Raw genomic sequence first — 16,856 nt, forward strand, 5'->3', positions numbered from 1 at the left:
AGGATGTGGGGCTGAAAAGGGGATAGCCCACCTCCCAAGCAGACAGCCCGGGGCATGCAGCAGCTTTGAGCTATTGTCATGGAGCTGCGTGCAAGGTCAATCCACACCTTACAGCTATGAGCTCAGCCCTCTACTTCTCTTAATATCCTCATTTCTGCAGTGAAGAGGTCACATGTACCAACCTTGTTTCATGGCCAACCATGCCCTGGATCTGCCTCCTTCATGTCAAAGATGGTAACAGGAAGTAGCAGATTCAGTCTCTCTCAGGCCACGCAGTGCACGGGATGACTTCAGCCAAACACTGTTTACCACCCCGGACCTCACACAGGGCTGACTGACACCCAGGAGCCTTAGAGCCTTGGAGTGGAGGCTCCGGGGCAATGACAATAAAGCTCACGCCATCTGAAGGGCTGGAGGACCTTCCTCCATGGAGAGGGGTTATGTTGACTCCAGGAAATCTTGGTATGGGAATGGGATAGAAGATCAACCCTGCTTTATTTTTCTTTGTTCAGCAAGAAGGATTGACAACTAGAGCTTTCCCTTAACATCAAAGAGGTATGTGAAAAATACATATTTAGTCAGAAAAAGGAGAGAAGAAACATAGCCTTACTTCTGCAGTTCACGCTGGCCATGGACCTCAGAATTGCTTATCCTTCTGTCATCACACTCTCCGTGCAATCCTAATGTTAGTTCTCCAAGGCACATTTTCTATGTAGCCTCTAACCTTTCTATTTCAAACTGAGGGGGGAAGCATGATCAATGAATCTTTACTTTGAAGCAATTTTGAAGTTTTTGGACTTAAGCAGTTATAAGACTTTTGGTTAAAAACTACTTTAAGACATTTGCTGCTTTGAAGCAAATTGCATACATTATTTAAAACACCTGCATCATGTAAATGTTTGCAACTACATAATGCATTGAAATTTACCTTTATTCGCAAAGCACATTTGTATTCTGATTCACAGTTGCACAACAGCCCTCCGTGATGTAGCTCAGCAAAGGCACCAACTCCATCACTTCGATGCAGAGACCAGTCACAGACCAAGTACCACCAGGCTCCCTAGTGGTGGACTTGAACTTGAGCCTGTCTGACTCTGAAGTGTGTGCTCTTTAATTGAACTGCTGGAATGAGAATTTAGTTTCCTTTAGGGAAATCTGGTAAACCTCTTTCCTTAGTGTCATTATAAACCCATTCAACCAGCATTCCTTCTGCCACTGCCAGGAAGCAGGCCCTGTGTTAGGTCAGGGAATACGAAGATGAGTAGCTCACAGTCTGTTCGAGGAAGCAGGCAGTCAAACAAACAGTTAGCAATAAGTCTTCATTCTTCACCCAATTTAGCTTTGCTCAGAACTTCAGAGCTCATATTAGAAATATCCATGGGAAAATCCACGGCATACACATCAACTATTGCCCAGCAGGGGAAGGTAAGGTCAAGTAAATTTATATGACACAGAAAAAAAGAATTTTCTGGGCCTTGTCTAACTAATTTCATCAAGGTTCATGGTCCACTGTTAGATATGATGCAGCAATGATTGCACTTCTCTGAGGAGCAACTCTGATGTTAGTAAAGTCATTCGGAGACTGTTCTGGGATTTCCAAAGCAGTTAATGAAGGAGGGGGACGCTCAGTGTGCTCTCTTTGGGGCCTTCGGGGCCTTCAGTCAGATCGATTCCAGAACCTTCCATCCTTCCTTCTGTAGCCTCAACTTTGTTCTTGAGTAATACCTGCTGCAGGGCTGGACTTTTAAAAACTTTTGATATTAGAAATTTTAAATATACACATAAGTAAAGAGAATAATGACAGCGTGTACTCATCACTCAGTTTCAGTAGTTATCAATATTGTACCTATTTCATTTCCCTTCCCCCTCCACTTTAGTGTTTCTGTTTGTTTAAGATGATATCATTTCACGCCTATATACTTGCAGGAGTTAACATTTCAAGCAGCCATTAGACACCAGGATGGGGACCTGAGCTGGCATGAATTAGCTTCCCTGAGCTTTAGGGTCCCTGGTTTCTGGAGAATATTCCCAGTGGCCCGACTTGCTTAGTTAGATTACATCTATTAGTCTGGGTGTTGATTTTCACAATTCCTTCTCATAGTTTTTATTAGGTTTGCTCTGAGGATGTAGATTGTACACCTCCACTCAAGAACAAGCCTGAATAGCTTCACTTGCTCTGAGAGACAAGCAGAAGGAGCCAGTCCTCATTATGAATGAATGGAAGCAAAAAACAGACATGCGTAACTAAGTCATTGAGCAAAGATGAGCAGTGTGAAAAACAGAGGGAACTTACCCAAACATCCAGACAAGCAGATACTGTTCATTGTACAGCATGTGTAGAGGGGCCTGTCAGCCATTGCTAGCATTGAATTACTGATGTTTAATACCAGAAATGACTTTAGAGACTGAGCCAACATCCTCATCAGAAGAAAATATTAAGATCCAGAGATATTAAGTGATTTTCTGCAGGTCACACAACTTGCTTTCTGAGGTGAAAGCCTGAGCACTTATCCACTGTGCCACACTGCCTCCAAGTACTGATGACAATCTCAAGGGATAAAGAGTGAACCTTTCTAGAACTAGAGCTTAGCCGTAAGCTCCTTCAACTGCTGAAGTTTTCTTCAAGGAAAACATGCGCTGTGTTTATAACCAATGCATACTATATTGGTACCATATACATACTAAATCATAGCACAGAACTGCCTGCAAGGTAAGGAAATGACCGTTTTCCAGGAAAAGGCCCTTCCAGGGGCCTGGTTAGTTGAGATGTGCGAGTGGGGCCATGGTGAAGCTGGAAGGCCCGAGACTCTCTCTGCCCAGGGAAAAAGGTAGGCCAAGCAAGCTATGACTCCTTCCCCATTGGTGGAAAAATAATTCCAGGTATGTATTTATCTGCTGGTAGGTAAGGTGCCGTATTTATAGTGAAAGAAAATAAACTCACATGGTATAAAGAGTTCACAGACATGGGTGTGCCAAAGCCCCCAGCTGTAAGAAATGGCCTTTGTACGCTCTGTAGCCCTGACTCGCTTCTTGTGCTTCCAATTCTGTATGGTGGCATGCAGATGTGACTTTCATTTTCTGACAAAGCTGTGATGGTACCTGGATGGCCCCTAGAGTAAATGCTATTGATGTAAGGAAGTGAGCCACCCTAAGCCCCTCCACCTGTGGGGTAGTGACTGCCACTAATGTGAGAAGAGAGAAAAATAGCTCCTATAATATGGGTTGTTGAACATTATGGGCTGCCTCAGAATGAGTTAAATTCTCTTTGGTGACCGACCATAATTCACTGCCGCAACTCCTCTACTAGATAGATATTTTCGAAATTACTAGAAATGCAGAGATAGGCCCAGCTTGGAACCTGTCGTGGAGTTCCTCCCTGGATTAGCTCACGTCCCAAAGGGGCAAGGTACAACGTGTGACCTGTTCCAGGGAATACTCTTTACTCTGAAAACCAAGCCTCACATATTCTTGGCTTGCCATCTCCAGCTTAATTAAAGGGAGAGAGTAAATCACACACTGAAAAACAGCCCTGAGTGCTTAAGTACATTGTCAGTCAGCGAGACTGGCATCTACACAGAGTGGAGGGGACCTGGGGTTTGCGTTACACACAACACCCCATGAGATCATTAGGATGACTTCAAGTCCATGACTTTCCGGGTAGCCACAGCCCCTCCCTTTTGCCCAAGTAAATGCAATCAGATTCGACTGGGAGCAAATTAGGGAGGCAAAATAAAGCGTGCTTACTGAAAACCAGCGAGAAACTCTACTGTCTGCTATTAGAAAAATTAGAGACCATTTAACAACACAAGACCATTTTGTGTTGGAAATAAAAGAGGCCCTGAATGGAGAGGGCCAGGCCAGAGCTGAGGCTGGCATCCAGGTGCGACCAAATGGCGACCATGGGGCTGGCCCTGGCCTAAGCTGGGTTCACGTAAGTCCTTATTAGCTGATGAGCGCAGACTGCCCGGCGAACCAGATGTGTGAAAATTGGCCAAGCACCAACTTTCCACATCCATGACATGTTTTCTCAGTAGACTTACTTGTATAATTTCCCATGTAAGAGGAAAAATAGCATTGGCAGCATTTTCCAAAAGACTGGCACTGTGTCAATTTCAGTCCTTTAAAACGTAGAGTTCTACCAGGGCACCCGTAACTGAAGTCATGGCCAGCCATATAGATATATATGCTTTTTTCCTTCCCTATTTCCTTTTAGACCTCATAGTCACACCTCATATATTAAGATTCTAATTTGTTTAACATCTAGGTGCTGAGCATAAAGGCACCACTAAACACTGATGGAGAGGGTAGCTACTGGGGAGCTATAAATGGGGGATGGGGGGCTTTGCAAAGAGAGAGAAAAGTACACAGATGATTTTCATTTCCTAATAGGCATTCTGCCTGGAAAGCTGTATAAAGACCTGAAATATGTATTGCTCTAAGGACTGCGAATGTTTAAAATGTCATCTTAAATTAGTAAGTGTCTTTAAATCTTCACTCTTTTGTCACATTTTAGTAATGTTTATTGCACATCATAAATCTTACTCATATCCACATAAATTCAGGCTTTAGCCATGAGGGAGACAAGTACTTCTACTCCCTGATCTAAAATTCTGGAGTGGTGAATGACATCAAATATTATGACGGAAAAAAAGAAACTCTCCAGAGGAAACTGGTTTGGGGAGAAGAAACAACTTTGACTTCCACTGGTGAAAAAAAAATTTTAATGTCTCTAAAATTCTGTTCAGTGTTTTTAGGTGTTCAAATAAATGGTCATATTCCTAATGAAAGTTTGAGTAAGTCGTTTCAAATATGCCTGCATTTCAGATTGATTTGAGGAAGTACCATAAAAGTGAATAAAATAAGTCAAACAGATAAAAATTTATTAAGATAGTACCCCAAAAGAAGCAAATTATAAAACTTCAGGGTTATCTGCAGTGTGATTTCAGTGGAGGCAAGCAAGAACAAAGAGTGGAGTGGGGGGAAAAGAGTGGAAGTAAAAAAGAATTCTGTTAGAAGGTTGTAGTGGCTATTCCCCAGACTTCTGGGTTTCAGATACCAGCAAAACCTTTTGTAGATTTCAGGGACTGACATAAGTTTGAAAATTTTTGTTTTTCTAAATAAGTACATTTAAAAAATGTCATTAAGTATTATTTGCATACTTTAAACAGTAGAGATCCTCCTACTCAGAGTTTTAAAAATTGGAGTAAGTTTAGCTTAAGGAAAAACTCACCACATTGTTCTCTATTTTTTCAATTCATGGTAAAATGTTATAATAGCATGGAATGCAAATGATCATTTTAGAATTGCTTTGGTTTTCAGGGAGACCTATTTCCAATCCCAGTAAAATCAATATTTTTGAAAGATGTTGCCCACCCTGCACCTTTGCCTCAGGAACTCTGCTGCTAATGGCTCAGGTCCCTGTTCAAAGGAACATGCAGCTTGAATGCTTAGCTATTGGACAGTGACCCACCAGCTTTTGTTCTGCTGGGGACGTCACAGATGTCCCGGTGGAGGCAATGGCTGGCTGAGGTACTCTGGACAAAGCTGGGTCCTTCCTGACTGCTGGAAAGTCCTTCCGACATCAAGTTTTTATGCAGGAGACACAACTCATAAATCAATCCTGACCAGCCCTTTACCCCGGGTAGAACAGAGCAATGGTTGGCAAACTTAGCTAGTTAGCAGAACAACGTAGAAAGTATTTTAAAAATGCAACTTTGGGTCTCAACTCTGCAAATTTTGATTCAGTGACTCTGGGATGTGCTCTGGAAGCTGGACTTTTAAAAATAAGACTCCCTGGATGGTTCTGAAGCCTGAATTGCAAACCACAGTGGGGAGTCCATTCTCCCCTGGGTACACCCTATCTCTGGACAGACTTGATATCATATCCTTCACAACACTTAGGGCACATACTAGATTGCTTTTCTTTCTTGGCAACTGTCCCTCCCGACCCTCACGCCCACCCCTGCACCAACACCAACACCAACACACACACACACACACATACACACACACACACAGACACACACAATTATGAAAAGTGGCAGGGAAGTGACTTACTCCTGTTAGCTTCCAAAATACCTAATGTAATGCCTGGCACATCGTAGGGACTAGCTAAATCAATCTTTATGCAATGTATACCAGTAAATGAATCCTTTCCAACTCTAAAATTCTGTGTTTCTCTCTTCCCCATTGATAAGCAGTGAGCTAAGGTAATGAAAAGTTTAGACTCACAAAGAATAATAAACAGGGAGTTAGGGGGCCATGATGTTATTTATAGAAAGATCTCGGTTTGAGTATGAGCTGCACCACTGGAGCTTAAGGCTCCAATGAGCCACGCACTTTAACTTCCTTAGCTCTACAATTCAATGATGACCAGGCAAACCTAATTTTCTTTTGAAAATTTGAAACTGGCTTGCATGTTTCTTAATACTTAAGTCAAGGAATTATACAATTTCAAGAAAAACATGATTCCAGCCTAAAGGGCTGGGCCCTAAGTTAATTCTTTTTATGATTACTATTTGAAAACAAAAAAAGGTCTTGGTTATTTTATTTTCCCTCTGCTTTCCCACTAGCACAATCCATTCCCTCACTGATGAAATGGTTAATAGAGAAACTCTAATCAAGACTTTACCTGAGTTCTTATTAAAGATCTTTCTTGATCCCAATAAACTGTAACTTAAAGGAAAAGAAAGATCTTTCTTGAGAAAACATATATTGTAACTGATGTTACCAGCTATCACTAAACAGTTGACAATCTAAAAAAAGAAGAAAATAATAAAAATGCCAGTCACAAAATTAAAAGCCAAAATACTCATCATTTTAAAATGAGGAGAAATTTTGAGACTCTCCCTAGCATTCAAAAGGCAGCCAGACAGTATTCTGAACATTGCTTCACTTAGTGAAAAATTTTCAGTGTATACTGAAGTTAATATAGATTGGTGTCAACTACCACCTGTCAGACGAGGCTGGAAAACCGTGTCACCATGAGAAATAGACCCACAGAAATAAATAACCTCCAAAGTGGTAGGCTACAAATATTGACACACTTTGCCAGGATTCCACATAAATGATAGAAAACGTGGCACAGACATAAACTTCAGGGCTTGCATGTTTATGTATCCTAGATGATCTGCTTTTCATAAATCTGCTTGGCACTATTGACGAGAATGCATTTTTAATAAATTAATTTTGAATAGATGGTGCTCTAGAGGGAAGTTGGAACTTGCCTTCATGCTATTAATATCGTGTTTCCCTGAAAATAAGACCGGGGCTTATATTAATTTTTGCTCCAAAAGATGCGTTAGGGCTTACGTTCAGGGGATGTCCTCCTGAAAAATCATGCTAGGGCTTATTTTCTAGGTAGGTCTTATTTTGGGGGAAACACAGTAGTTACAATGAAAGCATCAGTTTAGGAGCACATTGGCAGCTGTCGTCAAAGAGAGTCCCACCAAAATGCCCCCCACAACAGATGACCCTGGTCACACTGTAAATTTGCAAAGTCCTTAAAACTGTAGGGTGGGTTTTCACAGACATCATTTTTGACAAATGACTCATTATGTTTCGATTATGCGTTTGAAGCTGTTTACCCTGTAGTCATGATTTACAAAAGGTCTGATCCATGCACCTCCTTTGTGTGTTTCCCACTGTGGACCTGCAAGACAGCTGAGTGGAGCTGCTGTGAAGCGCTACCTGTGACAATGTGATGGAGAAGGACGCTTTAACGGGATGAAGAGGATAAGGTGCACGTGCCTGCTTTATCCGACTGACCTGAAAAGAACAAAGTCTGCCTCAATGCTTGTAGGTTAATCCCGAAGATCCCAAATGCTCAAACATAATGTTTCCATGAACCGTCAACACTTTTCTAGGTCACCAATGCCTAAAATTGGGTGACATAAGTGCGAGAAGTAGAAAAAGACTTGTGGGGTGGCTGAAATTGCTCCATTACACACCTTTCCTGTATTCAAGACCTAATTGGGTCTCCTGAGACCTAAGTCCCCACGGCCCAGAGGATGCGAACTCCCAGAGGGCACAGCTGTTTCTGCCTTGTTGACTCTTGAACATTGCAGTGGTAGGAGGTACTTGAAACATTGATGTTGAAGGAATGATGGAATGGATGGATTCTATAGGTTCTGCAAAAAGCAAAACAGCTTCTCCACACTTTATTACCCAGTGTCATCGTCAGACGGTCCTCGTCTCTGCAGTGACCTATCTTCTCAGACAACTTGGACTGGTGTGACAATTACCATTTGCCTTACATAAATAAGAGATAATTGTTTTCCTTACATTCACCAAACTCTTAGGGATACCCAGGGAATGTTTTATGCATAAACATGATGGCCTCATAATATCACCATCAGCCTTGTACGGAAAATTAATGACTATTTCATAAAATATTGAGACCTAAGACTGGCACTTAAAACAAGATTATCCTTTTTTTCCCCCTTAAAACCGCTCCCTATTAGATAACTGCCAGACCTCAGTAATGTTGTGAAATAAACCTGCAAACACTGTGAGATCAGAGTGACACGGCATGCCTGGCTCTCACACCGGCGGGCTGGTGGCTGGTTGGTTATAGCACCCATTAGCATGAGCTAATGAGTAAGCATTCCCTTCACTGTCACATTCCTCTCCTGTTATTAGCCAAAACCTGAACTTTAGCTTAATTGCAGAAGCCAGCCCGCCCCTGGCAGATGAGGGCATGGTCCTTATTGTTGTGATTGCATTCAAAGTGCTAATTGGGGGGGACCAGTGACAGATAACATGTCCCAGCACTGCAGAGAGCAGTAGGTGGGGTGCTGGGAATATGATTCAGAGATGAATAACTGCATCTTCAAAAGCCCCAAGGATTTGATTTCCTCACACTTGCTCGGCTGTGCACGCTAAACTAGATTTCCAACTACAAGAGGATCTTACATATCCACCTTCTCACATTTTACTTTAGTCCCTCACCAAATTCAGCTTTTCTGAATTTGGAACTGATCATTTCGCTGACTGCACACAGACCCCCCCCATCCTACAGCCCCCTTGTGTTTTCTACATCTCTCCTGAAGCTTCTGTTAGTCTCTCCAGAGATTTTGCTTTCTTTAGCACTGAACCAAAATATTTGAAAAGGAAAAGACACCAGTTTTTGTACCTGCCACTCTAGCTTCTGATTTTTAAATTGTGTTAAAATTCTTGTATTTGCAGGGCACTTTGGTTTGGGGATAGTTAGGATCTGCTCACCTTTCTATATTTAATTTACATTGACTCTATGACTGACTGGACATCATTTCTTTATGTTCACATTTCTTTATCTTAGAATTGGATATAATCAGACCCTATGTTCACCTGCTGCCTGTATCATTAGGATTTTTTGGTTGCAAGTGACAGTAAACAGCCCCACTGGGTTATACAAAAAAGGCATTCTTGACTTGTGAAATCGAAAAGTCCAAGGAGAGGGCTGGTTTCAGACACTGTGATTCAGAAGCTTAAATGTCACGTTTGTTTCTCTCCTGCCCTCAGTTTAGCTGTGCTCTCCTCGGGGCTGCTTCACTCTTAGTTGGGATCTCCCTGAAGGTCAGTGGATTGGGCTGTAGCCCCACGGGTCCTTGCTCTGAGCCTTGTACCTAACGGACAGGAGAGAAAGGGTGCTTCCTGGACTTGAGTCTGTCTGACCTTGATTGTCTAGATTTCGGTCATGTGCTCACCCCTGAACCGATCACCATGGACAGAGTACAGGTGGAATATGCTGATTGGCTGATCCTAGATAACATGCTTTCCCACCTGGAGCCTGAGACGGCATCTTCTTTATGAGAACAATAAAGAGAGAATGTTGGGGGGTGGGTTCCCCAAACAAACTGGGATACAATTGCCTCAAGATGAGAAAGTGGATATTGGATGGCATAAACAACAAATATCCACTAAACTGCCACACAAAAGGAACAACAGTTGACGTAAGTCAAACACTTTGAAACTTTTGAATTAAAAAACTGTGTGAATTTACAGGATACAGCAAAATTTTCTTTTTTAAATCCTGACATGAAGCGATAGAAGTAGCATGTCGTATGAACTAAGTGTTATTTGGCGTTTATCTGAGTGAGAGTGTTATGACTTAATTGAGATAACGTGACCAAAACTAAGTTTAAACTGAGACTATGTTCCTGCCAGATTGAGGTCTTTCTTTGCAATTTTCTATTTCCCAGCATGGGCTATTGTAAGAAACAAGTTAGCTGCAATAAATCGATCCACATCGCCCAGTCTTCTGTCATTCTTGCCTGCTATGGGCTTTGGGAAGAAGTCAATGAGAGAAGTTCTTTAGCCAGTATAATAATAAGTAATGGGGGCATTTACATGATTGCTAATAGCTGAGTTTACATGAAGCCTCAAAGCGTCAGTGGGGATGTTTGGCAGCAGCACATTATGACTGTGATTATCACTATAAATTAAGTTTATGTTGATATAATTAGCAGTTAAAAGCTAAAGTAATATTTATACTGATACAAGTTCTATCAAAGCCATATTAGTGCAAGCAGACTGTGCATGTTGATACGGGGGCAATAATTGGATCTTGCAAAGCATATTTTTCTAGAAGTGAGATAGATATCCTATTGGTTATATTGCTTTGCAGATTCAGCGTCCATCACTTACCCAAGCAACCCCCCACTGAGGGTACGTATTGTCCTTCTTGGTAGCTCTGGCCTGGAACCACCCCAGCTGGAAAGAGAGAGGAGGAGCTGAGATGGGAGGTGCTGTCTAGGTAATCGCCTATGCATGTACCCAGGCCAACAATGGTGAGGACAGGGTCTTGCTAGTATGGATTATTCACAAGGGTCACCAGGTAGAGGATGAGTTGTTTCATTAAAAGAACATGATCTTCCTTGAGAATCTCTGGTTGGGACCAAGAATCATAGACACATAGACTTCCTTCTCTGCCTCAGGGGTAGGGGGCGAGGTTGAAGGGTCACCGGCATGAGGATGACTTTTCTCTCCCCTGAGCAGGCTGGATCTTCCTGACTCCAGGTTCTTGGGAAGACTATGCCAAGCCACTCTGGATTCTTCTCCACATGCTACATGTTTTAACTATACTGTCCCTAATCTATAAGACTATGCTACATGTAGATGGGACTTTCTCTATTTTAGTGGTAAGGGAATAGGGTGGAGTAGGATAAGTGAATGTTAAGAAGCCTCACTGCTTGTAAGTGGAAAAGGGGGGAATCAAATCTGAGGCCAGCTACCTTTGAAGCTATTCTGCCCCTGAAGTATTCATTCAGTCAGCAACTATTTAGTCATTCAACATAAAATTCCGAGGACCTACCATCTGCTAGGCACTTTTCTGGGAATTTTATGTACATCAGTGACCTGAACAGGTGAAGACCTCTGTTCCGTGGAAGCCTGTATTTCAGGCCTGTCTTGGAAAGTGTGTGATCTAGTGAGGAATCCCAGAGCACCCATCACATGCTTGCTCAGAGCCCTTGTTCATGGGTCTGCTTGGGTCAACACACTCTCCAGAGGTGTTCACATCTTTCTTTGCCTATAAAAATTGGAGGTGCTAGTTACTTAGCATTTTGAATACAAAAAGGACAGTGGTTGGTGGCTTTTGCAAATTGAGGGAAGTAGGAAATGGTGGTGGCAACTGGCCTTCAGTCTCCTCTTGGGACGAGAAAAGTTGTTTAATGTGCCTTTGATTGGAAGATTGAGAGAGAGAGAGAGAGAGAGAGAAGAGAGAGAGAGAGAGAGAGAGAGAGAGAGAGAGAGAGAGAGAGAGAGAGAGAGAGAGAGATACACGAATGACTGGCATCCTAAACCCTGAATTCAGTCTTGCCCTCTCTCTCTCTCTGCTTTCGGTTACTAATAAAGCCAACCTCTCCTGAGGACCTACTAGTACCTATTATAACAGGCAAGTAGTCATATATGTCATCTCATGTAATCCTCACAGAGGCCCTAATGTAGTGGACACTTTTCTTATCTTACAAATGAGGAAACTGAGGAGAAGCTAGTTGACGCTTCCAGGTAGATTCTAGTTGCTGAGAAGGGAGTCAGACCCTGGCCTGTCACCACAGCGGGGTGGCCTTCTGACCTTCTTCACCCGAGCAGGGGGCACTCAGAGGAAGAAGAGTGAGCAGCTGCTTGTCTGCCTTTACCCTCCTCCACCGCATGCTCTCTTGGGATGAAGGCGGGAAATCCTGTGGGAGGAGGCAGTTCCCCTGAAAGGGACACAGGTGACTAGACTTTCAATGGGAAGCAAACAGAAAATAAAGAGGCAAAACCTGCAGGAAGGAGGTTCCCCTTTTCTGCTTTTAAAAAAACTGTGTGGGTGCTAGTGGTTTCTAAAGTAATATGGAAAATGTCCTCCCACCAAGACAGAAGGAGTTAAAAAGAACAGTTGCAGGTGTTCACGAATGACTAAGAAAAAGAACTGGGGGAAGATGTCAACTCCTAATGTTTTGAGGTTTATCCAAACCAGCCACATCTGAGGGAAAGATTCAATCTCAGAGACGCTGGGTGCTGAGGCTGAGCAGGTCCTCTGCTCCCTCTCCAGGGACTCTAGGTGATCCCTGGGGTGGCAGGAGGGAGGGGATGGGAGGGCGTGCGTATTCATTCTTGGGCTCTGAGGAGCTGGGAAGGAGTGGGACTTCCAGGCACCACTGGAACACTGCCTGGACAATATCTGTTGACGTCATTTTCTCCTGATGAGACCTCTTTTAAAAACAAGAGTGTTTGTAAGTAAAAAACGAGGACCTATCCAGGAGGGTGGGTGGACCCTCATAGGTAATGATGATGGGCTGAAGTCAAGTGAAGCATGACACCCCCTTAGGTTCCTCCCATTTGCCAAAAGTAACTAGTATGTTTTCTACATGAGGGTTAGAATTTGCTGGAAGACTGTAGAAAGCCCCAATTGTAGAGACTATCAGCTAATGTTAATTCCCTCCTGGACTGGTCTCACCTGGTCCTCCCTAACACTCAGACTCTACCTCCACCTTTCTCTTTGTCCAAAGCACACCTGTGCTCTGTAATCAACAACGTCCTGGACTGAGACGGGAGAGCTGGGTTCCAGGCCTTACTCTGCCACCAACAGGCGGTGTGAGGTGTCTGTGAAGAGGCGGCCTTGTGCTTCTGGACCAGATGAGCTCTCCCCAAAGTTCGTTCTCTTCCATCTAAGAGCTATGGTATTAAATGACACATGCCCGGTGCCTCACACGTGCACACTCACACACACACAAGCACACACGTCCTTTTGTGCCCAAGTAAGTGGACAAACATTTTTCAGCTGAGAAATAAAGGGTCAGACCATCCTTTCCTTAAAATCTGCTCAGGTTGACATTTTGGGGGGCACGTCCACAGCAGTGAAGGGGAAGTAGGCCAGGGCTTGCTGGCCAGAGGGGTGTGGCGTTCAGGTGACTGGGCCAGAAGCCCTGCTCCACCCTGTACTATCTGTGTGTCATTGGAAGAGTCACTCAGTCTCTCAGGGCCTCGGGGTCCTTCTCAGTGAAAGTGGGGGAGTAGTGGTTCCTGGCTCACAGGTAGGATTAAGTGTGTTAACACATGTCATGCTCCTAGAATAGGGACTGGCACCTACCAGTAGAAAAGGCTACATACTAGCTGTTTTCCCCTCACCAAACCATCTCTGGGTAAGCCTCTGGCTTCATTTCTGCTGGGATTTTTTTCTCATCTCCACTCTCAGTGCTGCCAACTGAGGCTAAGAAATTGTACTGACAACAATCTTTGGAAATTCCTAGCAAAAGTCTCCTTTCCAGTTCTGCATTTGTAAAGTCACATTTTTTCAGTTTCAAAAAGAAACAGGAACAGCCAGTCCAAACCTCCCCACTGAAATCACTCAGAAACACAGACATTAAAAGCATGTTCTCTGGTGTTGGAGGTGAATTGTGGATTGGATCTGAGCCCTCCTCCCTAATAATAACCACAGAGGAGGAAGGGGTTATGACTGTCAGGACTTTCTGATGGAGAAGCTTGCACGAACGGTGGCCTTGCTGTTAGGGTGCTGCCCTTTCACCAGAACTGGGGGACGTTAGCCCACCCCAGGAAACCTCCTGAGAAAGTGTCTGGGATAGGCGCCATCTGCTGCAGCTTTGTCATTTAGATAATCAATTGGTCAATTCATTAGAGCTGAGCCACAAAGAGAGCTTGGCTTTGGTGTTTGGGGAAGAGGAAAGGTGTCCAGCAATTCCTTTCCAGGTTAGATTTGCACTCCTTGACTGTCATTTGTCATTATTTCAAGGGAAAAATAATGTATATTGATTGTTAAGTCTTCCTTTGATGGTGTTTTTCGTTAGCTTACAAATAAATCAGCTTTGAACCTAGCTTTGCATTACGCGTGCACGCGCACGCGCGCACACACACACACACACACACACACACACATACACACACACCAAACCCCTTCCACCCTTCAACAAATTGTTTCCATGCTAAGGTCCTGCGTTCCAGCAAGGCTTCAGTTTACTTTAATGGGCAAATAATAAATCCTTCCAAAGGGGATATTTAGAATGGAAATGCTGATGGGTCCTTTAATTGTGACATGCTGCCAGGCACTGCTTTGACACGGAGAGATAAGGTGCCTGGGGGATTGGATGCCATGCATCAGGATGATGGGATGGGAAGGGGTTGCAGAGCTCAGATGCTGTGCCTGGGCCCAGGGGTCTCACATTAGTGCTATAATCAGCAGCACGAAGCCATGTGTCCTGGGCTCGTCAGAAACAACATGTTGTAAAACTTGTTTTCAAGACACTGACGTTGTCATGGTGTTTATGGCGTGTGCTCTGACTGATTTCCTGCCTCCCCAGGTGGGTTCTTAGTCTTTGTTTGACTCTGTAGCACACTGTTAATATTGCTGCCGAGAGTTGGAGGATCTTAGAGGTTGGAGGAATCTCAAAGGTCATCTAATTTCTAAAAGTCTGACCGTAGGCTGTGGGGATTAGGGGTCCAAAGGAAGAATGCAGCAGCCTTGACTTCTCTGACTCTTGTACCCCTCATTCATGTAAGAAGATCACCAACAAAGTCTCGCCCCGGGCCCCCATGTGCCAGCTGCTCCTCATCTAGCACCCGCCATTTTCTCCCTCTTCAGTTACCCCCCTACTTGGTAACAGTCTCTGCCCCCAGAGTTGCCTGACGATTGCCCCCACTGCCACTGCCCCATACTCTCTGGAAAATCTCCACATTGCCTGATGCTCCCGTGGGTCTGTAGTGTGGGATGCCAGAGTGGAGTGTCCTCTCCTCCCTCTCCTGTCACCTGGTAACACGGATCACAGGGCATGTGCCCTGTGTCTCTTCACAAGGACAGCTACGTCTGCCTAAATCATGGCTGGGAGTTAACTGACAGAGCTCCTGACATAACTACTTAACTGCCATAGCCGTGTGAGGCGGGCCAGGCAACACCTGCCAGCACACCAGACTCTTGTCTCAGTCCCTGGGGTACCTGCTAACCTCCTTCCTCCTCCTTAGTTCAAATCAAAGCCCATGCAAGACAGATTCTGCAAATCGGATCACTTTGTACTTGCCCGCCAATCATTAGACACATTAGATTCTCTTTTAGGTTAAAAAATAGTATTCCTTCAAATATCTGTAAGGAGTCTAATAATCTTAGGTATCAGGAACATCAAAACCAATTTTTCTTTTTTTTTTTTTTTTTTTTTTTCACTGGTCTCAATATCCCTTTTCCCAAGGCTTTGGTGGCCTGCAGTGCAGTGGATGGGAATCATATACCTGTGCCAACTGCGGGCTCTGGATCTCATGGCTTTGAGAGTGGAACCTCTTTTGTTCCTCTGTCAAGATGAATCTCAGTGGCCCAGCTCACGTGGGAACTTTCTCTTAAGTTCTCCAACTCCTCCCTGCATGCAGAGGAGGAGGCACCTGACGTCTCTGACCTCTCTGAGGATCTGCAATGGAATTCTTGCCAGGTTCTGATCTATAAACAGGAAAACATGTCACAACTGATGATAAAGAAGAGAGACTGTCCCATAAGACACGTGCTGTCTAATAGAAGTATTGATGCCAGGGGGACATGGCACATGGGTTGAACTGAACTCGGGGACGGAGGTGAGGAGGGTGGCAGATAGATACGGCATCACATCCCAGCATCGCCCCTCACGAGGACTCCGGTCTTGGGCAGGTCACTTCTCTCAGTGTCAGTATGATCGCCTGTAAAATGGAGATAATGTCTCTGCTCCAGGATCATGCTAGAAATTGGGTAAGTTGGGTAGAAAACACTTGTATATCCCTGTTCACAACAGTATTATTTGCAATAGTCAAAAGGTGGACGCAACCCAATGTTCACTGATGGATGAGTGGATAAACAAAAGGTGACATATCTATCTATACAATGGAATGTTGTTCAGTCTTAAAATAGAAGGCCTTTCTGACGCTTTCTACAACATTGGATGAATGCGGAGGACTTTATGCTGAGCAAAATAAGTCAGATACAAAGGGACAAATACTGTATGATTCCACTTATATGAGCTCCCTAGAGGAGTCAAATTGACAGAGACAGAAAATAGAAGTGTGATTGCCAGGGGCTGAAGGAAGGGGGAAATGGAGAGTTAGTGTTTAATGATACAGAATTTAATTTGGAAAGATGAAAAGAGTGCTGGAGATGGATGATGGTGATGATAGCACAACAGGGTGAACGTACTTAATGCCACCAAACTGTACACTTTAAAAGTAGTATATTTTATGTTATGTATAGTCTACCACAATTTTTAAAAAAGTAGATATCACACTAGCTTAGTGTCTGGCACAGGGGCAGATGGCTGCTAATTTCAGCGTCTTCAAGAGAGTGGATGCTTATGTCCAGCTCCACTGTAACCCAGCTGGGACCATTTATATTCCACTCTGTGTTGCATTTGCTCCATTTCTAACAGGTC

Source organism: Rhinolophus hipposideros (assembly GCF_964194185.1).
Source record: "Rhinolophus hipposideros genome assembly, chromosome: 8".
NCBI classification, from domain to species: Eukaryota; Metazoa; Chordata; class Mammalia; order Chiroptera; family Rhinolophidae; genus Rhinolophus; species Rhinolophus hipposideros.